We start from the raw sequence: 26,435 nt of genomic DNA on the forward strand, positions 1-26,435 counted from the left end.
GGAGTTTCTCTGCCCATGGCCATGTGTAAATATAGCTGGCCTGGGATGGCTTATAGCAATGGGACATGGTGAATCTGCGGGCAGAGTGTGGCAAGGCGGGAGAGTGAGACTGATAGCCCAAGCTTTGGGAATATACAGATCCCTTACCCAGTTCTGGGTGTGTACAATTGGGTGGCTCCACTTACCCTCAGTAATGCTACCATTGTCAGCGATGGCTGCGTGCTTCTTCCACCCACCCCAAAGGAACTTTTGCTCTCCACTGAATACGTTTTCCTAGTGCCACCTCTGGCCAAATCTTACTGACTCTACAACATCATAATTTCATCTTATGTGCTATGAGATGCAATGAATAAGCCCTGTCCATTTAGTTTTTCAATGTGCTCTGCTAGCAGCAGATTGGGGCAGTCATGTTGGAGTAAAGGCTGGGCCACCGCTGGGGCAATCTGAGGTACCCACCAGAGCATGAGGAGCAGTGGATGGCACCGCTCCACCTCCTTCTTCTCCCAGAAGGGCCTGTGGCCATCTTCAATGGACTCTCAGCTGCCGAGCTCATTGCAGCATTTGCCACAGTGACAGTGCAGCTAGTGGGGCTCTCTAGAGTGTTCCCCACCCCTTGTTTCTCCTCCCATGCCCTGCCGCCATGGCTCTGGCCAGCTGAACCCTCACAAGACCCAGTTAGCTCTGTCCTGAGAAGACCCTCACAGCCAAGAAGGGCTGTGAGCCAATGGTGGGGCATGTTTGTGCCTCGGTTGCACAGAGATCTTGGGCCAGGGCTGGGTCAAAGTAGGAGAAAATGCACAAAAGTGCGGAAGGCAAGAATATTCTCCAGGTAACTCTTTGCATTCCCCCAAATATTCTTTCTGGGCCCAAAATAAATTCTCCTGAAAATTTGGTGCAACAGAATCCTAGGCTGGAGTTGTGGGTGGAAGAAATCTCATGGAAGGAAATTTTCAGGGAAATCTCCCCCCCTGCACCATCTCTCACTGCATCCCTGAATCCTCTGTGTAGCATTTTCCATGCAGGAGCAGCTACCATGGAGAATATGGGACGCAAGAACCTGCTTCTGCCAACCTGCTGGCATATGTCTGGATCTAGATGCAAATCTGCCTCCATCTCTCTGTGTGCTCTGTCTAGCATAGCCTGGTGTTTCAAATGTGCTACCAAGAAGGTATTCCTGAGCATCTTCTAATGCAATGTACAGGTTGCAAGCCCAGGGTCTCTTATGCTTGTTGGTAGGAAACAGAAAAGGAAGCCTTCTCCTTCTCTGATGCACCGTTGGAAGATTTTTGTCTTGCTCACGACTCCCTGGCTGTCTCATATTTCAGGCTTTGCCTGAAGACTTTATTGGGTGTCACAGCTGCCTTTGGGCAATGGGGTGGGCTGGAGGTGGGCCATAATTTAGAGGCCTGGAATGCAGTCTCACTGCTGCCATTGCGGACTTCCCTGTCTACTGTTCCTAAGGGCTGAGCACTCTTTATATTGCTAACAGAAGTTAGGCAGTGGTTGAAGGGGCTGGGAAGGCACTTCATTCACATACTCAACTGGTAGTGGGGACTGTCATTATTTATTTTTATTTTATTATTTTATTAAAACATTTCTATGCCGCCCCATTCGCCGAAGCCTCGGGGCAGCTCACAACATAAAATTAAAATACAAGAAATAACAATATAAAATAAGTCGCCCTGGCCAGATAAAATAAGCAATAATATTAACAATTAAAATGAGGTTTAAATAAAAAGGTCTTCGCCTGGCGCCGAAAAACAAATAACGACGGCGCCAGGCGTACCTCTCTGGGGAGCGCATTCCATAGATTGGGCGCCACCACAGAGAAAGCCCTCCTCCGAGTACCTACCCTCCTAATTTCTTTCACAAAGGGTTCCCGGAGAAGGGCCTCTCCCGCAGATTTCAAGGGGCGGGCGGGCGTATATGGATGTAAGCGCTCCTTCAGGTAACCAGGACCCAAGCCGTTTAGGGGTTTATAGGTCATCACCAACACCTTGAATTGGGCCCGGACTTCAATGGGAAGCCAGTGAAGCTGACGGAGGACTGGAATCATGTGAACATAATGCCCAGTCCCCGTCAACAGCCTGGCTGCTCTATTTTGAACCAATTGAAGTATCCAGACTGTCTTCAAGGGTAGCCCCACGTAGAGCGTGTTACAGAAGTCAAGGTGGGAAGTCACCAACGTGTGTGTCACTGTCACCAGGCAGTCGTACTCCAGGTAGGGGCGCAGCTGATGAATCAGCCAAAGCTGAAGGAAAGCGCTCCTCGCCACTGCTGTCACCTGAGCTTCCAATGAAAGCTCCGGGTCGAGGAGCACTCTCAGGCTACGGACCTTGTCCCTAAGAGGGAGTGCAACCCCATTCAGGACTAGGTTCAATTCACCCTCTCTGAAGCCTGATCCGCCAACCAACAGCACCTCCGTCTTTTCTGGATTGAGCTTCAGTTTATTGGCCCTCATCCAGTCCATTACCTCGGCCAGGCACTGGTTCAGTACAGCCACTGCCTCACCTGGATTGGTGGAAAATGAGAGGTAGAGCTGGGTATTATCAGCATACTGATGATTCCACAGCCCACACCTCCTGACGACCTCTCCCAGCGGTTTCATGTAGATGTTAAACAGCAAAGGGGACAAAATTGACCCCTGTGGTACTCCATGGCATAGCTGCCATGGTGCAGAGCCATAGTCCCCCAGCACGACCTTCTGGAACCGGCCATTGAGATAGGGTCCAGATAATCAGTTTCATCCAAGAGAGCTTGGAGTTGTCCCACCACCACCCACTCTAACACCTTGCCCAGAAACGGGATGTTGGCCACTGGACTCTAATTAGTGGCCATCTCTGGATCCAGTGATGCCTTCTTCAGGACCGGTCGGACTACCGCCTCCTTTAAAGGGGCAGGCACCTGACCCTCCCTCAGAGAAGCATTAACCACTTCCAAGATCCAGATCCCAATCCCATGCTTGGAATTCTTTATTAACCAAGACAGGCAAGGGTCCAATAGGCAAGTGGTGGGATGTACTCGTCCAAGCACCTTGTCCTCATCATCGGGCCGCAATAACTGAAATCCATCCAATAATTCTGGACCAGACGGCAGCATTGGTGTCTCCCCAGAAACCTCTGATTCACTAGTGGTGTCTAGCTCATGACGAATCTGACTGATTTTCTCCCTGAAATGCATGGCAAAGTCATCACAGTGGGCCTTTGAGGGTGGAACCAGATCTTTCTTAGGACCTGGACGAACCAGGCCTTGCACCACTCGAAAAAGCTCCGCTGGATGGCATTTTGATGAGGCAATGGAAATGGAAAAAAACCTCTTTTTCACCGCCCTCACCACTACAGCATAGGCCCGATAATGGGCTCTCAAGTGTGTTCGGTCAGATTCATCCCGTGATCTCCTCCACCTACGCTCTAGCCGTCTCCCAACCTGCTTCATTGCCCACAATTCAGGTGTATACCAAGGGGAAGAGCGGGCTCTGCCCGGTGGGGGAGGACGCTTAGGAGCGATCGTGTCCACAGCCCTGGTCATCTCCCCGTTCCACAGTTCGACCAGAGCCTCGACAGGAGCACCAGTCTTGTCAGTCTTGTCAGCCGGAAACTCCCCCAGGGCCTTCAGGAATCCATCCGGATCCATCTGGCTCCGGGGGCAGACCCACACAATTGGGTCCCTTGCAGAGGGAGAGGTCACTCTCAAACACAAACCTCACCAGGAAGTGATCTGACCATGACAGGGGAGTCAAACATAAATTCCTCACCCTCAGACCACCCTCTTCCTGCCCCGTTGAGAAAACCAGGTCCAGAGTGTGTCCACGTTCGTGGATCGGCCGGTGGCATGTTGAGACAGCCCCATGGCCATCATGGAGGCCATGAAGTCCTGAGCCGCCCCGGTCAGACCAGTCTCGACATGGAGATTGAAGTCCCCCAGGACCAACATCCTGGGGGTTCTCAACACCAGGTCTGAGACGGTCTCCATCAGCTCAGGCAGGGAGACTGTTGGGCAGAAGGGTGCACGGTACGCCAACAGAATCCCCAATCTGTCTCAGTCGCCCAACACCAAGTACAGGCACTCCAGCCCTGGCCTCGAAGGGACTGGAAGTCCCATGAGAGAGATGGAGGCTCGGTAAACCAATGCGACCCCCCCTCCCCTCCCCTCTGGGCATGAACAGTGCTGAACCAGATACCCGGGCGGGCACAGTTGAGAGAGGGTGACATCCCCCCCCCACCCAGGTTTCTGTTATGCAAGCCAGGTCGGCCCCCTCATCCACCATCAAGTCATGGATGAGGGAAGATTTATTATTGACTGACCTGGCATTGAGCAACAGCATCGTCAGGCCCGAGGGGCGGTTGGCAAGACTACCTGGAACCCTCTGGCTGGGGGCAAAACCAGAAGGAGTGACAGGTGTCAACCATCTGTCCCTCCTTCTTCTGCACAGACACGTTAAGTCCCCACCACTGTTACGTCCATTGCCCATGACCACTCCAATGGAGGCGCCCCCGCGCTCCCCAGGAAACACAAACGTCGACATGGCCAGGGACGACTCCATAAAAACAAATTAATACAGATTAAAATACAATAAAATTATAAAAACAGTTTAAAAACTCCCCCTTCCCTAACGTGGCCCTGGCGTCCTCCATGCCCAGGGTAGTCCAGCGATGGCCGCAGGAGTGGCATCAGCTGGCCCCCGGCTCGGCTGTACGCCCCAGTCTGGCGGCGGCAGCAGCAACAATAACAGAGCAGCGCAGCATGGCAGGTGGGCCCATTACAACATAGCCCCTGGCCAGCCCAACCCCCCACTCGGCCCCCGCTTGGCCCCCAAACGGCGGCGACCGTTTGGGGACCGTTTGCTATAATGTGCATTAGTCACATTGTTTTATAACTGGAGACATTGCCAGTCCCATATCTGGGTAAGTGGGGGTTGGGCTTCTTCTACTCCTCTTGGAAATCTCCCTGAGAGGTCTTGGCGTATATCTTCAGGGATCCAGACAAGCTTGGGGACTGTCTGTTTGCCACACACCCAGATTTCCCATATTCTCATGGGATGGGGCTATGCTGTACACAATGCTCAACAATAGTATTCCAGCATGAGGACTGAGATACTGTTCTAGCCAGCTATCGGGCTTCCTCGTGAACAGATTCTTGCCCACTATGACACCCAAAGTTGAGCTATAAGTAGTACATTTTGTGACTCTCCTCTGCTTTGCTGCAGTTACTCTTCTTCTTGTGTCTCATCCACTTCACATGATTGGCAAATTCCATTTTAATTTTTAATGCAGACAGTGCCTTGGATTCTAGTGTGACCATTAATGAGATGACACTATTGTCCTTGAAGGAAGCTTAGGGGCGTTCCTAGTAATATTACTTATCTCATACCTCATTAAAAGGAAGTGGATGTTTGGACAATAGCACCAGACAGCCCATGGATTTCAGTCTGTATTTTCTAGGAAGATCTGGGGAAACTTCTGTCGATTGTTCTCATTTGTCCACCCCTAAAGCAGGATGAATAGTCACAGGCAGTTGTAGGGACAAAAAAATGAAGACTATAAATTACCCTAAATTTGTCACTAAGTCCACAAGCTCATTAGCTTGGAAGAGCTTTCCACCAGGGTGCTGACATTCTAATCATTCTCATCTGTGTTCTTGCAGGACTTTGGATGACGTTAGTTTGCCCCACACAGCGGACAGAAGCAAATGGCAATGACAGCAGGAACTATGCAGTTCTCTCATTCCAAGGTGTGACACCAGCACTGGGAAACCTGTTGTTGCATGGCACCTGTGTAAACTTTACAGGAACTTCCTTCTAAAACTGTGGGTTGGTGTTACTGGTCTTTGATGTAACCAGTAAGTGGGAGAAACAAATGCTATGAACGGTTAAATGAATCAGTTCAGGGTTGAAGTTCTCATCTCACTCACTTGGTTGGAATTAAGTTCCAGTGAAAGCTATTTTTATATCTATAAAAGTTCTATGTAGCTATAAGTAAAAATAACTTTACAGAGCCTGGCAGTTAAGAACAAACCCCAGCCCGATGGGCAAAGTCTGTTGAAGGAGAGAATTCCCAGTGGGCTTCATTCATCGGAGGGCTTTCTTTCTGGAAACACACATCGGTTATATGAAAAAGATGAAAGGCTTAGAGGGTCTACTTTCATGATTGTTCCTGAATCTTGTTTTGCCTCTTTTGAGTGGAATAATTACTTCCAAACTCTTAAATAGATTCAATAGACAGTGGTGGTATCTCAGAGTGGTATCTCAGCAATGGATGATTTATCAAAATACCAAAAGGCCATGTAGAAAGATCCCTCAACCAAACACAACGCCTTCCATCCAGTAGCCATCAAGAGATTGATCTACTGAAACTGAGAGCCACTGTGGTGTGGTGGCAAGAAAGCTGGACTGGGGATCTGGGAAATCCCAGTTCTAATCTCTGCTCAGCCATGAGGTTCACTGGGTGAGCTGGGGCCAGTCCTAGATTCACAGTGTCACAGTGTGGTTGTTGTGAGGATAAGATGGAGAGGAAGAAAGAAATGTAAGCTACCTTGGGTTCCTTGCAAAAGGAAGAAAAGTGGGGTATATATGGAATGTAGTCTTCTGCATCATCAGCCTTGACCATGGCACAGAACATCTGAATTAGGTGAATGTACCACAATGATGGATTTATAGAACTAATAGTGTGTAAGAGATCTTACAAGTGAGCCAAGAGGATGATTAAAAATACATGACAAAGCAAAGGCCAAAGTCTTACCTACTATTTTGTTTTAAATTTAAATGCTATTTGAGAACTAATTTTCAATATGTAACAGGACAATCTACTTTGGGGACTATGTGGATCAAAAAGCAGTCTAGAAATTTAAAAGCAAATAAATGGACTGAAGGCAGTCCAAGGTGCAGGTTATTATGGAGCCCTGCCTGGTTTGGCACATAACATGCCTTCATGAACTTGCTCATCAGCAGTGGTCATCATGAGCAGCGGGAGCCTTGACCTTACCCAGAAATAAGCGCACCTCACGCTTAGGACTGCACTGTGAGACTAGTGAAGGGATGCAATTTCTCAGGAGAAAGGCTACGACTAGAGTGGCATCGAGGTGTCGCAGATGCACAGCAGATGTGGTTCAAATGGTTACGGAGGGTGAAAAAGTGCAAGCACAGTCTAGACGCAGGTGTCATGATAACGACCCAAGCACGTGCATGATGGTGGAATGTCAACCTGATGAGCTGAGAAGGTGCAGACTCTAATTGCATGTAGCAGCTGTGGCCATACTACCAAGGTACCACCTTCATGTCATTATACCAGAGAGGCTCTTGTGGTAGGAATCTTCCGGACACAGGGCTCCTAGTGATACCCATCCCAAGGCATTGTATATCCCTTCCATCTTTTCCTTCTCTACTTGGCTATGCCAAGAAAGCAAATTAAAGTTGTAATAAACAATGAAGTCTGGACTCACAGTAACATTCTGTGTGAATCAGACAGTGCTAGAAAAGCCTCATCTGGAATAAACCACAGTTCCCAGGTTTTCTAGAAAACACGCCCACTGGGCAGAGAATCTAGGGCAGAGATTCCCAACTGCGGGTTCCCACATCCCCAGCAGTTGCTGTATGGCATTTCAGGGGGTGCGACAAAGAGGAAGGCTGCATTGAGATTCACCAAAATGGGAAAATTGCAATGTTTTTCACCAAAAATTATCCCAATAATAAAATTATTTATTATTATTGTGCTTTCATTTGGAATCAGTTCTCTTTTGTCAATGAAGACAAAATCTAGGAATTGCCTGAATCAACACGCAGATGTGTGGATGGCAATCAGCATGAAAGTTCCACATTTTGACAAAATTGTGAATGAGAAGCAGGAACAAAGAAAGCATTGAATTTTATGTTCGCAATCAGGATTGATTTTACTCCTTACATTTTTTTAATGGTTTAATTTGTAGTTGAATTCTATGCACTGAGTGAAAAGCTTGTTTTTTAGTTCAATTTGTTCACGCTCAATGGTTCACTCTGTGGTTTAAAAATTAGAAATTGGACTTCTTCATCTTCAAATGTGATATTACTTTTCTAGGGATGTGGGGATCTCATGTATTTGCCACCACCTGCCTGTTGCTTCCACCGCTGCTTCCTACCTGCCCCAGACCAGCACCGGGAGTACCTGCACCACCCCCCATGTTCTCCAGCTCCACCTTGGTTGGCATTGCCATTGATGAGAAACGGTGGTGTCATCAAGAAGGCAAGGGAGGGGAAAGACACATCAAGAGGACCTGATCACATGCAGGGATCCACGCCACGCCATGTAAGCCTTTTGTGTGGGGTCTCAGGGATCAGGCCCTTTCTGAGCTTGGGTTGCCCTGTTGGGTTGCCCTATTTATTTATTTATTTATTTATTTATTTATTTATTTATTTATTTAAAACATTTCTATGCTGCCCCCATCGCAACAAAGCCTCGGGGCAGCTCACAAAGAATACATAAAAACATGCATAAATAATAATAATATAACAATTAAAAAAATTTAAAAACCCCCGGTGCATTCTCTGCTAAAAATTTTAAAATCCTAATTAATTCAATAATTTCACAATTAAAATAAGTTTTAAAGAAAAAGGTCTTAGTCTGGCACCGAAAAACAAATAACGAAATAATATCATTCACAGAGGGTTCCCGGAGAAGGGCATCCGTTGCTGATCTCAAGGGGCGGGAGGGCATATATGTATGTGAGTGTAACCCACATGGGACTGTGTAGCTGAGTTTCTTGAACTGTACTGATGGGTAATTGGGCTTTGTGTGGCAGGTTGAGTATAGCTATATCTTATTATTTTTGATATTGTTTATTGCATTATGTATTATATTGTGTTATGTATTGATAGTATGTATTTACTTGTTTTATTGTAAGCCACCCAGAGAGCCCTATGGACTATGGGACAGCATATAAATGTAATAATAATAATAATAATAATAATAATAATAATAATAATAATAATTTGCAAGCATAAATCAAACATTTTCTAGGGGTGGGGGCATAGAAAAGGTTGGGAAACACTGATTTAGTGGATCTATTTTAGCTGGCTACAGTCCACCTCTTCTTTGACTTGAACTGAATCTCACATATTAATATTCACCCATGAAACCAAAGTTAAGGCAGAATATATATAAGGCAGACCCAAGGCAGGCTACAGAATCCTCCTCCTCCTCCTCATTTCATAACAACCTGTGAAGCCCTGAGAGGCAGTGCCTGTCCTAAAGTCACCCAGTGGGTTTCATGGCCAAGCAGAAACTAGAAGCAGGACCTCCGAAGCCCAACTCCAACTCCAACTCTTGCTGGCTGTCATTATATGCCTATACTCTAAAGAAACAAAGTCCCAGCAGTGTTGGATCGAGAGAAGAGCTTAAATGCATGAGTGCTCTCGGCACCACCATAGATGTCATCCTTAAATTGTGGGGTCAATGTGAAGGTGAACTGGGGATTCTAATTTATGTGCTAAATTCATGACATTCTGAAACCCCACATATTTCATAGCCTGCACTTTGCTTCTGCTTTCATCACAGAATTATCCATGCTCAATCACCTACACTAAATAAAGGCGCCAAGTCCTTTTGTCTTAGTTCTAGATGAACTGAAACAGAGGAATAATGTATTCCTAAAAACAAACACAGCCCTCCTCCCATGTGCTATCAACCAAAGCAATGTTCAGTTTCTACAGAATGCTTTCTCTGACTAGATAAATGCTTCTGTATTGTTGAGGAATTGGAGGACAGTATTGGAAATGGCACAGAATAAGGGTACTTGATAAATATTCTATGAGATAAACATTGCTACACTGCAGTGTAAAAAAAAAAAACAGCTGGAGAAAGAATGCAGTATTTTTCTTCCCCTTCTCACTCACAATTAACATTCCATCTTTTGCTTTGACTCTTTTGTTTATATCCTTAGGGCCACAGTTTTCAAACACAGGCAGTTACTCCAACCCACAAAATATAAACACAGCAAACAGGTAAATGTGCATGCAAGAACAACAATTTACACTTGCAAAACAGGTAATTTCACGCACTAGCAGTAGCCTGCACATGCAATTACTCATTTTGTTCATGCATATGCAAGATTCTAGAGCACAATTACCTGCTTGAGGATGTGCATATATTTTGCAGGCAGAAAGCTTGTGTGTTAATGTTTTGTCCTTAAAACAACTTTATGTGTGCATAAAACTTTTGCTAGTGCCTTCAGAGCTGATTCACCGTACTCTTCTGTGCCTGTTGTCCTTGTCTTGATTGCTATAATTAGGGCAAAAACTATGTTTAGCTCAGATTTTGTGGGGAAGTTTGTTCTAGGGTGCCAGCATTCCAAAACTAGTCTTTGCAATGCTTTCTCTTCTGTCTGTACTCAGCAAAACATCTGAACCGGCCCCCACAAGTATATGCTGTTGCAGGAAAGCTAAGGGGGAAAATATGTATATATTTAGTAACCTGTGTATCAGTTGGAAATGAGCACTTTCTCTAGCTTCAGCTCAAGAGAAGGAAAGTGTGTTGTCCTGCCAGACAAGTAATGAATTCAACCTAACTGTTGGATGGGATGGATTGTAAGAGTTGCATGGTATGTAGCTGAGGTTATTAAAGCCTTGGAAAATATCCCAGGAAGAGCAGGGAAATACGAGAGGTTCATCACAGCAAGGAGAACAGCAAAAATTCCATCCAATCCAGTTTATACACATGGATACAAGCTGCCCTTGGTTCACCTCTCCAGCAATATACTAAATATTATAGTAATTATTACATTATGAATATAATGAATAAACAAACAAATCTAGCATTATAAACCATGCAACCTCTGATCCAAAGGGTCAATTTCTTATTCCAAGTGTTTGGGAGAATTCATGAGGGGATCACAATTTAGCCAGAGGACAGTACTAAAATGGGGCTGATCCAGGAGGGAGTGAGGTCAGTTGGCTGTTAGGGATGCATCAGAAACAAAGGGCTTTCTCTCCCAATGTAACAAACCCAGTTTCATCTTGCACTGAACACCCAAGAAAATAAGAAGTCAGAGAACTCTAAGCTTTGTGTACCTCTTCCCAAAACTAAACCTATCCCCATGAGACCTTTAGTGCACTGTCCATAGAGCCATATATCTTTCTATCAGTAGTGAGGGGAGGAAGTTTGCAAGGTAAATTCTGTCAGTATTTGTCACATTCTAGACTAAGGCCAGAGAAATTAACTAATGGGTGACTTCACAACTCCCAACAACCTGATGAAAAGAACTGCCACTTTATCCTAAAGCACCTTCTAGTTCTGATTATTCTAATAGGTCATTAAATAAACAAGTTGACCCTCTGAAGCTGAACACTAGGATGGCTTTCGAAACAGGCTGCATCTCTGAGCAATGCCCCTGGCTCCCTTCTGCTGAAATGGCAACCATCAGAAAACAAACTGCAGAAGCCCGACATCTGGCTCCTCTGCACACACGGCAGGCTACTGTGTTAATGACTCTGATGAGAGGTCTGGAGTGGTGATGGAGCCATATTGGCTGGCCTGCTGCACACCCTCCTCCAGCATTTTGCACTCCCTTCTCCTATCTATCCTTGTCGTCAAGCAGATCAACTAAACTATTTGCAACGCCTGTTGTGAATTCCTGATGTATATTTGGCTGCCACTGTACATCTTTGTGGTTGTTTGAGAACACAGTGTTATGGCTAATTCTAGCTCTATACAGCTGTGGTGGGGAACATCTGACCCCAATGCCTCCAGTGTGGCTTCTCCTGCCTCTATTGCACCTCCCAGCAAGACGATTATCCATAATTTACCCCAGAAATTAAGCAACTATGGATGATACCTAAGGAGAAATTTATCCTGAAAACAAGCACATTTGTCTTAAGGAAATTTTCTTCCTGGTTTCCCATCTCTTTCTACCACTTCTGTACAATTTCCTCCTCTTTTTGGTCATTGCTATTGCTGCTGTGTGACTTCTAGGTGGGTCAGGGAAGGGGAGCCATCATGAGCTCTGAACACATCATGTTGAGCCAGGACTCCCTGGAGAATAAATTTTATTCTACGTGTTCTGTACACCATTCCAAAAGCCTTGTGCTAAGTGAACAGTATATAAATGCCTTAAATAAATAAATAAATTTAGGGAAAGTCCATCTCATATTCAGTCTTCCTTGTCTGCTGGCTTTGACTTCCTCTAGCATGGTTGTATTTTCTAGCGAGTCTAATAGAAGAAAAAACAATGCTAAGTTGAAAGGAACCCAAAATAAAGTGTGCATGTGTATAGAGAGAGTGATTGAAAGAGAGTGCATCAAAATAAAGATGTTTCACATCATAATATTCCAGCAAAGCCCCGCAAAGACTAGTGTATCCATAGTCCACTATGTATTGATGCATAGGAAACACGATCTGGATTGAGCAATAAAGTATAGTAGTGCTGAAATACAGTAATGTAGCAGAGAGCCAGTGTAGGAAAGCAGCTGAGAGGTGGGAGATCAAGATTGTAGCTGCTGGATGAAGCTCTCTGGATGACTTTGGGTCAGTCAGTGATTCAGCCTAATCAACTGCACAGGCTAGTTGTGAGGATTAAACAGAGAAGAGAAGGTTCCTGTAAGCTGCTTTGGGTTTTTTAATGGAGAGGGGAGCAAGATATGAATGCAATAATAAACAGTGTAGAAGCATGAAATATTATATAATACATTTTAAATTTACATTTTGATATATATGCCTGCATAATCCTAGTTTAATTGACTAAAAGTCAAAAAGCAATTATGGTGTTTGTCTGTTTGGTTTTTCTATACTGGCTGCTCTCAAGGAATCAGCTAATGAGCACAATAGAAGTATTACTGCCTGGGCGAAATACCCTTCAGGTATGTATTATTCTCAATGCTAACAGTGAATCTTTCTTTTCCAAAGTTGTCAGTCTCTTGGTGAATTCTCTTGTGCCTCACTTACTGCAGAGCTTCAACCCTGATAAGAAAATCAATGCTGCCAGCAAAGGTGTGAACAGATGTTTTATCTCCACATTGTGTGCATAAACGCATGCATCTGATGTAAATTGATCAGGCTGTAGAAACAAATCATTTAAGATTTGTGCAGTGATTAATAACTGAGGCCAGTAATCAAATCTCCCTGCCACCACCACATCTGTTAGGGAGACTTTCTAGGTTGCCCTATTATGCAAATGTGCAATAAAATAAATACATTACTTGTTTTAGCAGCTGGTTGGAAAACATTGTTTTAGGTGATTATTTTTAATGCATTGTTTTTACCACTGATGGCTGCTAATGTCAGCTAATTCACTTTTGTTCATGCAAAGCATCATATATTTGAAAGGGGGAAAGCCGAGAGATATGATATTTCTGTTCTTAATACATGCTTATTTCTCAGGGCCAAAACTGAAAGGTTGGTGGGTTTTGATATACACACAGAGGCTTGCATGAACAAGGAATTCTTCATTCTTTCCAGTGCTGTGGAATGCTTCAGGTTCCCACACATTTCATTGAGATGCCCAGAAAGAGAATTTATTCTCCATAATTTTCTAACAGAATGTATTCTAAATGAACAGGATTTCTTTGGGGTGCAGAATCTGGATGTCTGATGTGGATTAGGCTAACACATATTAATGCGAGTGAAAACTGGCTTTGCAAAAAGAAAAAACCCAGTTCTGTCAATTGGATACTGGATGATGAAATGCAAGATGAAATGCAAGAGGTTGGAGGCTCTCCCACACCAGATCCATTCAAGATGCAGCTGGACAGCAATCTGAGAGGGATGCCTTAACTGGGAGCAGAGGGTTGGACTTTCACTGACCAACATGATTTGATTCTTTCTTTTTGGCATTATGTGCTTATAAATGCCAGATTGGTGTGAATAAACCTTCCTCTTCCGTTATCTAATCAGCTGGTCTGGCACACATAAGTGAGAACTGGCTGGATGGACAGGGAGGAGTTAATCTTTCACAGTTTTGCCCACCTTGAAACTTGGTTCAGCATGTGAGTAGATGTGAGGACCAGGAAGTGGTCTATAGGAATTCCAGCTCCTTCTCCAGGCACCTTGTCCATCCAACACCTTGTCTACTCGTAGTCTGGAGTGTTTGCACCTTGTGCTGGGCCAGCAGGAAAGACTGGGGATTGATGGGTTGCAGGACGGTGTACCATCCACCCTGCAACCCATCAATCTCCCTCCCTGAGCTGATGGAGATGGTCTCGGAAGTGATGTTAGAGTACCCCAGGTGTTGGTCCTGGGGGACTCCAACATTCATACTGGGGCCACCCAATTCAAGGCAGCTCAGACTTTCATGGTTACAATGACACCATGTGACTGCCCCAGCACGTCACTGGCCCAGTCCAGGTGGTGGGGCATTCTCTAAACCTGACCTTCTTGGCTGGATTTGAGGATGATGATCTGAGTGTGGGGGACTTGACCCAGTCCGTTTGTCATGGTCAGATCACCACTTGATCACCACTTGTTGAGATTTAGATTATGGCAACTTTTCCCCTCTGCAAGGGTGGGGGATCTGGTAAGATGGTCCGCCCTCAGAAACTACTGGATCTGGATGGTTTCCAGATGGTTCTGGGGAGGGGGGTTGTTCTGGCTGATATGCCTGGTGCTTCTGTTGACGTCCTGGTCACTCTGTGGAATACAGCAACGGTATACCTTGGAGAAGAGAGCGATGAAATAACTCAGGAGACAGCTGGAGTGCAGATGGAGGCAAATGCAACAGAAACCTGGCATGTACCTACAATTGGGTATATTCTGAGGCAGAGAGAGTGGTAAAGAAACATTACATCACTGCCTCTATTCAAACCTCTCTTGCCATATAGCGGAGCTTTTCAAAGTAGTCTGGAGCATATCTCACTCTAGCCCTAAGGACACCTTGGAACTATCTCTGACCTGCTGTTCTCTACCTATTTGGTATTTCCAGGAAAAAAAATGGTTGCATCCACTAGGACCCCAGAGTTACAGTAGTTGAATTGGTGGAACTATCCAGAGCACAGTCTGGTCCAGTTTTATTGGATGAGTTTCAGCCGGTACAGCTCAAGCATGTGGACAAGGCGCTCGGACAGGTTCATGCAACCACCTCGCTACTGGATGCCTGTCCTTCTTGGCTTATAAAACCCAGCAAGGAAGGGATAACTGGCTTTATTAGGTAATCAATACTCCTTGTGAGAGGGAGTGGTCTCATGATGCTTTTTAAAGAAACCCTCCTTTGACCCAGAACATTGGTATAGGCTGGTAGCAAATAATCCTTTCCAGGGCAAGGAATATTTGCTCAAGGTTTTAGAGAGGGTGGTTGCCAATCAGCTCCAGGCACTCTTGAATGTAACTGATTATCTGAGTCCATTTCAATTGGGGTTCAAACCCAGCTCTGGTTTTGGCACAGAAACAGCCTTGGTCACCCTGTATGATGACCTGTGCTGTTACCCTGTTGATACTGCTGGACCTCTAGGTGGCTTTTGATACTGCTATCCTTCTGGAACAGCTGGCTGAGATGAGAATGGGGAGCACTGCATTGCAGTGGTTCCACTCCTACTTGGAGGGCCATCTTCAGAAGGTGGGAAATACTGTTCAGCCCCATGGATTCTCCAGCATGGCGTTCCTCAGGGGTCTGTTCTGCTCCCCATGTTACTTAAGCACTGCATGAAACTGCTGAGTGGGGGTATCTGGAGTTTTGGAGTTCATTACCATTGGTATGCTGATGAGAAACAGTACTATTTTTCCTTTTCATCATCAACTGGTGAGGCTGTAGATGTGCTAAACCGAAGTCTGGCTATGATAATGGACTGTGGTTCCTTTGACCAGATTTGGGGCAGGGGGAAATCTTCAGCCTGCCCCAGACAGGATCACACTGCCCCAGAGGAGCAGCTTCATAGCTTGGGGGTATTCCTTGAGTTTCAGGAGGCATCAGTGGCTCAAAGTGCTTTCCACCAGCTTCAGCACTCTATGTTCTAGTGATCTCTAAAGTAGATTACGGCAATACACTCTACAGAGGCTCGAAGACAGCCCAGAAGCTTCAGCTCATGCAAAATGTGGTAGCCGGATTAATCACTGGGACCCAAAGGTCCGAATATAGAAGATCAGTTCTGGTCCACCTACATTGGCTGCTTGCATGCTTTTGGCTCCAATGCAAGGTGCTGGTCTTAGTCTATAAACCCCGACATAGCTTGAGACTGCAATGCCTGCCCGAGTGCCCCTCTAGCCCCACTTGACCCAGTCACTGCGCTCTGCCTCTGCGGCCCTCCTCCAGGTGCCAACGCCTTGAGATGCTCAGAAGGTGACAACTAGGGCAAGAACCTTTTAGTGCTGCACCCCTAAATCTTTGGAACAACCTTTCCTGTGGCCCATCTGGTGCCAAATTTGTCACTTTTTTCAGCCCCAGGTTAACATACCCCTTTTTGTGGAGGCCTTTAAAGACCTCCCTAGTCATTCTGGAGCCTGACAAGATTTCTTTTATTCTTTGCCAGGACTTTTTTATTGTCACCTTATTGTCTTTTAATATTCTTTTATGTTCTTCAAAATTAATATTTAATTCTTGTTAATGTTTTTTCTGTTGCATTCTTTTGTTTTTATACTTTGTTGTAAACTGCCCGGAGAGCTTGGCAACAGGTGGTATAGAATTAAACAAATACATAAATAGAGTGCCCTTTCCTTCTTCCCCTTTAGCCCTTGAGAAAACTATATTATAGGGAGCTTCTTGCATAGCAGAATGCCAGATGCTAGAGGGAAAGGTAAGAGACTTCTCTCCTTCAATTCCTCCCTTCTCCCCCACTTTTTTGCCATATATTTCTGGAATGTTAATTACTGGGAGTCTGTATGTGGGGAGAACTTTGATGTTCTGAACCTGCTTGGTCTCTAGGAAAATTTCTAACTGTTGCGGAGATGAAGGTGTCATCTTTTCTAGGTATGTTCCTTGCCTTGGTCCATATGCACCACCTGCATGCCAGCTCAATTCTCTCCTAAGCAGTATGCAATCCATAGTGAAAAGCAAACCCTTATAGTAATGTGGAGTAGGGGGTTGGGGGGTTCAGCAAAACCCTAAAAATGTTGCATTCAGCCAGTTTAAAGATCTGCAAATCCAAACTGAGGTGCTACTGAGATGAAATTCAGTGGCAATTCAACCTCCCCTAATCCTTAATAACAACGCCTCCTGCTTGGTAAACTTAATCTGGTATGGAATCCCCCATGGTAAAAACAGTAGAAGGACTAATACCCGAACCAAAGCAGTTGTTTACACCTGCCCTATGGATGTCATTAAAAGGAGGAACTTGGCCAGAATGTGGCAGGAGTTTCCAAAATGCTGGTGCTTCAGTGGAAAACCCCCACTGATTGTCATTGTGAAGAAGGCTTCTGTACAGAATTTGAAAGAGGGTATCTTCAGCTGACCTCTGACCATAATGCTTTAAATCATCATGAAGTCCTCTCTTTAATGTGTGTGTGTACACAATCACCACAATTCATCACTTTTTGTAACTTTAGGAACTTGGAACATCCCTGCATACAAATGATTCTTTCTTCATTTTGATGTCCGTACATGCAAGACAATATTCATGTCTGCTATTCTACTCCTTCTCTTTTGATGCAGTTGGATAGGTTCATTCACACAGAATTTTATGCTTGCAGAGCACCACTGGCTTCAATACAGAACCTTAAATGAAAACAGAGTTCAGACATCTCTGGTAGAAAGGGCTGTAATCCTTTGTGGTTAGACTAGGGAGTGAGCAAAAGGAAGCTCAGGATCTACTGGTAGATGGCTGGGTTAGTTGCTATAAACCAGCCAGTTTGCTTAACTCTTAATTGCCTAAAAGCAGCAGCAATAAAATGATTCCCACCCCCCTTAACTGAACAGCAAAAATAAAGAAAGCTTGGAGTAACCAGATTTTTGGATGGAAGGATTGTAGGCACCATTCATTTTCATACTCAAAACTAATTCCTGGACTATGAGAAATATTTCTGTTGCAATGGGCTCTAGTTTGCAGATTTTGGATTCTTGTAAGCCTGGCATCTGTCCACATGTTCCATAGAAACATAGAAACAGAAGGGACCTACCGGGCCATCTAGTCTGACCCCTGGCTCCAGCCAGCTCCACTCCTGACATGCCAACCATGTGCATGCCCAGCCTATCCTTAAACATCCTCACCACTGGGGCTTCAACCACCTCCCGTGGAACCCATTCTAACCATCAGGAAGTACTTCCAGGCACCTACCCTAAATCTTGGTTCCCTGAGCTTTGCTCCACTGGAACATATCCTGCCCTCCACTGCAGGGGGAAAAAGGTCAGGACTCTCCTCTATGTGGCACCCCCTCATGTACCTGCATGTCACTAACAGGTCCCCTCTGAGTCTTCTCCTCTCAAGGCTGAAAAGACCCAGCTCCCTCAGTCTCTCCTCAGTCTATGAATAGTCACAATAAATTTCAAAAGCAACTGTATCTGGGCCTTTATCACTGGCTATATTTTTGAGTGATATATCCTGAAATACATGGACCACTTAACATGTTTTATGTAAAACAGATTTTACAGCTTGGTTCTCAGTCTGGTTTTAGTGGCAAAGATCACATGCTAATGTGCATGCCTTTGTCTGCCACTGATCTTCCTATTGCAATATAGCCAACCCAGAAATATAACCAAGCATAGTCAAGAGTCCAATACAAAAAGAAGGCACATATTCAAGATCTTACTGCGTTTGCCTATGTTGGACGCTCACATTTGCCATTAAATGAAATTTAACTGCAACGTGGTATGGTCTGCATTACAAAATGCATAAGCAATCTATTGAGAAAAATAGCACAATATCTAAACATGGTTATAACCATGCTGAGGGGCAGTACCACAGAACAATTCCTATCACACACTCTATATTTTCTTTTTAATTCAATAAGGAAGAGAGGTAGTAGGAAAAGAATAGGAGGAAACAGAGAGAAGAATTCAAAGCTTTGTTGGTGTAGGAACAAAGTCAATAAAATAACAGCTAGAGCAGGAATAAGAAGCTCAAAATTAATATTAAGACAAAATTAGTGAAGCTGGAAATGAAATCACCACAGAACACTATGAATAATCCTGCGAGGATGAGCAGTATTAGGGGAAATGAATAAAACATGTTGTTACACTGCTGCTCAGAATCTTTTCAACACAGTATGTAACTGAAGAGGGCAGCAGGATCATAAAAATGGCCACCAGAGTCCATAGTAATAGGAGTTCTAAACAAAACAGTAAAAATGAAATACAGCTATAGAACTTGCGTGAAACAAGCCGATTAGTGGGATGGGAGGGCCACTGTCTTTCTACGAAACAATGATTTCTGCTTCAACTGTTCATTTTCAGCTGTGTGCACAAGGGGACGTGGGGAGAATCACATTGTTTATTAAACAAACAAACAAATAGAAAACATTCCTGGTTGCCCGCTGGGGCCAAATATACATTACTTTAAATCAAAGAGCATAGGAGCAATGGTAGCTCCGGTATAAGGAACAAGGCAGATGGTGCACCTGGCCGAGCATTATTGACACTAACACAGTTGCTAGACAGTGATTGAAAGTAATCAACCCTGTTTTGACCCTTACATTACTGAGGACTGAGTTCAGAGTTGCACAATAGGAAATGACAGCTCCAGATCTCAACCTGCATTCCCCTCTGTCACTGGCAAACTGCTTCCTGTCCATTGCAGGCTCCTCTCTTCAATAGAATGATGATGATGATGATGATGATGATGATGATGATGATGATGATGATGATCTGTGACCTGGCATGGGATCTTTATCAAAATTCTACCTTGCAAATATCATTGAGGTCACCAAAACGAGCACTCATGTTCAACAGTACCTACCATGCCTCTGTCTTTCAGCCAGTGGATCTCCAAATATGCATGAAATCTGCACATGATCAAAGGAGATCAGAGTTCAGTGTTGGCCCCTTCCCCAAAGTCATGCCTATTCTCCTGACTGTTTGATGTGTTCATTATAATTTTATTACATTGCATACAGTACACTACATTTACAGCTGGAATTCTTCCTCTTATAACTAGTCCAAGGCAGCTAGTGAGGTTCTCCACATCAGCATTTGATTCTCACAATAACAACCCCATGAGATGGATTAGGCTGAGGGTCCTTGAATGGCCCAGGGTCACCCAATGAGCTTCATAGCTAAGTGGAGATTAGAGGCTCCAGTCTCTCTCAAACTCCAGTTTAACACCCTGACTACCATACCACACTGGATCTCATGGAACTCTCAGGATCTCATGGAAGACCAATCTGATATGCACATGGAGGATCCTCCATGAATTGAGCATTTTGGTCCATCAGACCTTCACTCAGCACACAGAGACTGAGGTGCAGCCATGGGGATGGAAGTGCATTAGGAGTGGGACCAACAACATGGCCCCTTCCCTTTAATGACCTGTAGCCCCTACAGGTAAATGGATAAGACTGTAGTTTGTACAACATGGGTAACCCTGCAGAAGAAATGTGGGAAGAAAGTCTTTTCTACCTCCTGGATCCCAGGGTTATTTCAGCCATTTTATGTACAATTGTAGCTTCAAGTACAACATTGCAAGCATGGGAGAAACTATATTTAGTTGAAAACTGATGAGGAAGAAAAAAGAAGGGCTGCATTGATCCTGATCTAGATTGAATTGTTTTGTCTGTTCTTTGATGTAAGGAGACTGCCAATTGACTGAGCTTGATTTTAATTGATTTGGAAGCTGTGGAATATTATGACTAGAAGTTATGTGAAGGTCACTCATTTGAATCCCCTGCCCTAAATCGAGAGAGCATCATCTCCTCAGAGAGCACATGCATCTTGGTCTATCAGTGGCTACTTGGCTTAAAGACAATTCCTTTCAGGATCTCTGCATTCATTTCCTGCTTGTGGACTTCCTATAGGCCTCTGATTACTACTGTGGGAGCACAAGACCGAACCCAATACAATGGATATTAGGTAACTGGGATTTTGAGAGAACAGACAAGCCCCAGTAGCTTTTCTCACCACAGATTCATGGCTGTAGTTTGATCACTTAATGTGTACATACAAGAGGAAATCATGGCCCAAGCAGAGGCACTGACAGGCTCAGCATCAGCACCTGATAGTTTGGAAATCTACTGAGTCCTTGAGTCCCAGCAGGACCCAGAGGCACTGACACGTCCCCAGGCCTGTAAGCTGCCATTTTAAATTTGCCACAGTGTTCCCTATATAAACTGGGTTGTTGTTGTTTTGTTGTTAGTTGAGAAGTCGTTTCCGACCCATCGCAACCCCATGGACAACATTCCTCTAGGCCTTCCTGTCCTCCACCATCCCCTGGAGTCCACTTAAACTCACGCTGACTGCTTCAGTGATTCCATCTAGCCACCTCATCCTCTGTCACCCCCTTCTTCTTTTGCCATCTATTGTTCTCAGCATTAGGCTCTTCCCCGGGGAGTCCTTCCTTCTCATTAGATGGCCAAAGTATTTGAGTTTCATTTTGGCCTTCTAAAGAGCAGTCAGGATTGATCTCCTCTAGGACTGACTGGTTTGATCGCCTTGCGGTCCAAGGGACTCACAGGAGTCTCCTCCAGCACCACAATTCAAAGGCCTCAATCCTTTGGTGCTCAGCCTTCCTTATGGTCCAGCTTTCACAGCCATGCATTGCAACTGGGAAAACCATAGCCTTGACTATATGCACTTTTGTTGGCAGGGTGATGTCTCTGCTTTTTAGTATGCTGTCTAGATTTGCCATAGCTTTCCTCCCCAGGAGCAAGTGTCTTTTAATTTCTTGGCTGCAGTCCCCGTCTGCAGTGATCTTGGAACTCAGCAAAATAAAATCTTTCACTACCTCAATTTCTTCCCCATCTATTTGCAAGGAAGTGAGAGGACCAGATGCCATGATCTTAGTTTTCTTAATGTTGAGTTTCAAGCCAACTTTTGCACTCTCCTCCTTCACCTGAATCAAGAGACTCTTTAGTTCCTCTTCACTTTTTGCCATGAGAGTGGTATCATCTGCATATCTGAGGTTGTTGATATTTCTCCCAGAAATCTTAACTCCAACTAGTGATTCATCTAGCCCCGCCTTTCTCATGATGTGCTCTGCATATAAGTTAAACAGGCAGGGTGGCAGTATACAGCCTTGCCGAACTCCTCTCTCAATTTTGAACCCATCAGTGGTTTCGTGTCCAGTTCTCACTGTTGCTTCTTGACCCACATATAGGTTTCTCAAGAGATAAATAAGATGGTCTGGTACTTCCATCTCTTTAAGAACTTGCCACAGTTTGTTGTGATCCGCACAATCAAAGGCTTTAGCATAGTCAATGAAGCAGAAGTAGATGTTTTTCTGGAACTCCCTAGCTTTCTCCATGATCCAGCATATGTTGGCAATTTGATCTCTAGTTCCTCTCCCTCTTCAAAATCCTGCCTGCACTTCTGGTAGTTCTCGGTCCACATACTGCAGGAGCCTAGCTTGTAGGATTTTGAGCATAACTTTGCTAGCATGTGAAATGAGTGCAATGGTGCAGTAGTTTGAACATTCTTTGGCATTGCCCTTCTTTGGGATCAGAATGTAAACTGAACTTTTCCAATCCTGTGGCCACTGTTGAGTTTTCCAAGTTTGCTGGCATATTGAGTGCAGCATTTTTAGTGCATCTTTTTTTAGGATGCAGCTGGAATACTGTCTCCTCCACTAGCTTTGTTGTTGCTCAGACTTCATAAGGCCCATTTGACTTCACATTCCAAGATGTCTGGCTTGAGGTCAGCGACCACCCCATTGTGGTTATCAGGGATGTTAAGCTCTTTCTTGTATAGTTATTCTGTATAATCTTGCCACCTCTTCTTAATCTCTTCTGCCTCTGTTAGGTCCCTGCCATTTTGGTCCTTGATCATGCCCATCTTTGCATGAAACGTTCCCTTCATATCTCCAATTTTCTTGAAGAAATTTCTGGTCCTCCCTGTTCTATTGTTTTCTTCTATTTCTTTGCACTGTTCATTTAAGAAGGCATTCTTATCTCTTCTAGCTATTCTCTGGAATTCTGCATTCAATTGGGTGTATCTTTCTCTTTCTCCCTTGCCTTTCGCTTCCCTTCTTTCCTCAGCTATTTGCAAAGCTTCCTCAGAAAGCCACTTTGCTTTCTTGCATTTATTTTTCTTTGGGATGGTTTTAGTTGCTACCTCTTGTACAATGTTGTGAACCTCCGTCCATAGTTCTTCAGGCACTCTGTCTATCAGATTTAATTCCTTAAATCTATTTGTCACCTCTACTGTATATTCATCAGGGATATGATTTAGGGCATACCTGAGTGGCCTAGTGCTTTTCCCTACCTTCTTCAATTTAAGCCTAAATTTTGCAACAAGAAGCTCATTATCTGAGCCACAGTCAGCTCCTGGTCTAGTTTTTACTGACTTTATAGAGCTTCTCCATCTTTGGCTGCAGAGCACATAGTCAATCTGATTTATGTTTTGACCGTCTGGTGATGTCCATGTGTAGAGTCATCTCTTGGGTTGTTGGAAAAGAGTATTTGTTATGACCATCATATTCTCTTGACAAAATTCTACCAGCCTGTGCCCTGCTTTGTTTTGTACTCCAAGGCCAAACTTGCCTGTTATTGTGGTTATCTTTTGACTTCCTACTTTAGCATTCCAATCCCCCATGATGATAAGGTCATCATTTTTTGGAGTTAATTCTAGAAGGTGTTGTAGGCCTTCACAGAACCGGTCAACTTCAGCCTCTTCAGCACCAGTGGTTGGGGCATAGACTTGGACTACTGTGATGTTGAATGGTATACCTTGGATTCGAACTGAGACCATTCTGTCATTTTGGAGATTGTATCCCAGTACTGCTTTTCCTACTCTTTTATTGACTATGAAGGCTACTCCATTTCTTCTGAGCGATTCTTGCCCGCAGTGGTATACCTGATGGTCATCTGAATTAAATTCACCCATTCCTGTCCATTTTAGTTCACTGATTCCTAAGATGTCGATGTTCAGCCTTGTCATCTCTTGTTTGGCCACATCCAGCTTGCCTTGATTCATGGATCTTACATTCCAGATTCCTATGGAGTATAGATCTTTGCAGCATCAGACTCTCCTTTCACCACCAGATACATCAGCAACTGAGTGTCCTTTCAGCTTTGACCCAGTCGCTTCACTTTTTCTGACGCTACTAGTACTAGCCCTCTGCTCTTCCCCAGTAGCATATTGGACACCTTCCAACCTGAGACGCTCATCTTCCGGCTTCATATCTTTTTGCCTTTTGGTACTGTCCATGGGTTTTTCATGGCAAAGATACTGGAGTGGGTTGCCATTTCCTTCTCCAGTGGATCTCATTTTGTCAGAGCTCTCTGCTATGACCTGTCTGTCTTGAGTGGCCCTGTACAGCATAGCTCATAGCTTCATTGAGCTACACAAGCCCCTTCGCCACAACAAGGCAGTGATCCATGAAGGAGATAATTTTAAATAATATTTAAACTGGGAACAGCATTTTAAATATTCCACTGCTACCAAAAGTTAACCTTGTGGCCAGGAGCCAAGCAATGTACATGAGGCCCACTAGAAGTCTCTTTGCCAGAGGTCTCCCTCAATCTTGGAGCTGGCCCGGTTCACTAAAGCAGTAAAAGATGGGAAAGTGGGAGCAATATACCTCTTTTCTTGCTTTCTGTGTTTGTGCTAGAAGTGCTGGTGTGGAAGGCCCAAGGAGCCAGTAATTATTCATTGCAAAACTATGGAGCATTCCTTGTTAAAGTTCCTGCCCGTTCAATCTCTCTTGTCTTAGTAAATGATTCCATCCATCCATCTGTCCATCCATCCAAAAGATTTGTATACCCCTCCATATTCTTGTTTGGAGATTTTGGGATGGTCTGGGTGGACCGCAATCAGGCCATAGTCTATACTATCAGGGACATGCCATCTGGTGACCCCGGTTTTCATACTAGTCCTCATCCTGTTCATGAACAAGATACAGATTCTTCAAATAAAGGGCCAGAGTGGCCCACGATGAGTTCCAACTTTCCATTGCTAATTGAATTTTCCCAACTAGAATGATGGACTGATGTCAAAATAATGTTGAAGATCTTAAATGGTGCCATAAACCATACAGTGAAACATAACAATATGTTCAGAGCTGAGTGACAGTTCACAGGGCTACATGTTGAGCAGTCCTTGGTGGGTAATTAAAGTCATTACAGTTCAATTGCAGTTATATTGAATAGGACAAAAACACCATTATGTAGTATGTGGCGGCAACACAGTGGAGAATTCAACTCATTTGGGGCTTGTACATGCTATTCTGGACCCTGCACTAAGGGTTTTAATTAGGGCATAAATCCAGGCCTGTTACATATGTAATTGCAAATGTAGCTAAGATTAGAAAAAATAAATATTGACGTATATATGATTCCTTTCATTTGTTTAAAGACATGGCTGTCATTGTTTGCATGAACATTATATTATTTTTTTAAGCAGGAAGGTTTAAATGTTGATAATTTTATATTTTATGTCATTCATGCACATTTATGTCTTATGCAGATAATTTATTTCTATGTAATAGACCATTTATTTAGCAAAATTTTATGTATATATACATGTATGTATTATGAGGAAGTCAAAGCAGCTTACATCATTCTCCTCCCTCCGTCCTGTCGCATCCCCACAACGACATCCCTGCAAGGTAGGTTGGGCTAGGAGTCTGCGATGGGCCCACAGTCATCCAGTGAGCTTCAAGGCCAGGCAGGGACTGGAACTCAGATCTAGATTCCACTCTATCACCCAGCTCTATTAATTAAGGGATTCCTCAACAAGTTATTTGGCTCTACTAATTTATAAAAACTTTCAGCAACTTTTTTGTTTTTAAAAAGCTTTCCCTCAAGCAATATGTTGTATTTGAAAAGGTAACAATGGAGGTTTAGGGGAAATGGAATTCTTACAGATTTGTGTCCAATGATTCTGATATTGCTCTCTGAATTTTGGTGAAAATCTATTAAAGTCGTTAGAACACTATTTTTCTTTAATTAAGCAAGAGGTAGGAAAATCTCCCTTGGTTTTCACCCCTGGTTTGTATGTGATAAAACTGAAACTGGTGTGATTTGGGGGTGAATCACCTAAAGAGCAATAAGGCTTTGATTTGTAAGGGCTGCTCACCCTCAAAATTAGCGTATCTAGAATTCTCAGTCTCTTCCCATTAGGCATTGCTGACTAACACACTTACTTGACTTAATCCTAGGCACTTGGAAAAGTTGCAGAATGTAACCATAGACTCTTCCTCAAAACCCAACTTGGTGTGTGTGCGTGCACGCACGTGTGTGTGTGTGTATGTGTGTGTGTATATGTATATATATATATATAAACGCGCGCGCGCGCGTGTGTGTGTATTTAAAAATCAAACACATATGCTAAGCCATTAAGACTAATAGATACATGAAACAGGACTCTCTGCATGCATGTTATTGAATTAGGCACTCCATGCGCTTCATTCATGCCCAGTTCTGGATCTCAGTACCCAGCAGTATGGGATGTGCACAAGGATTCCAGCT

Source organism: Varanus komodoensis, unplaced genomic scaffold (genome assembly GCF_004798865.1).
Source record: "Varanus komodoensis strain SLA01 unplaced genomic scaffold, ASM479886v1 scaffold3, whole genome shotgun sequence".
Taxonomy (NCBI): domain Eukaryota; kingdom Metazoa; phylum Chordata; class Lepidosauria; order Squamata; family Varanidae; genus Varanus; species Varanus komodoensis.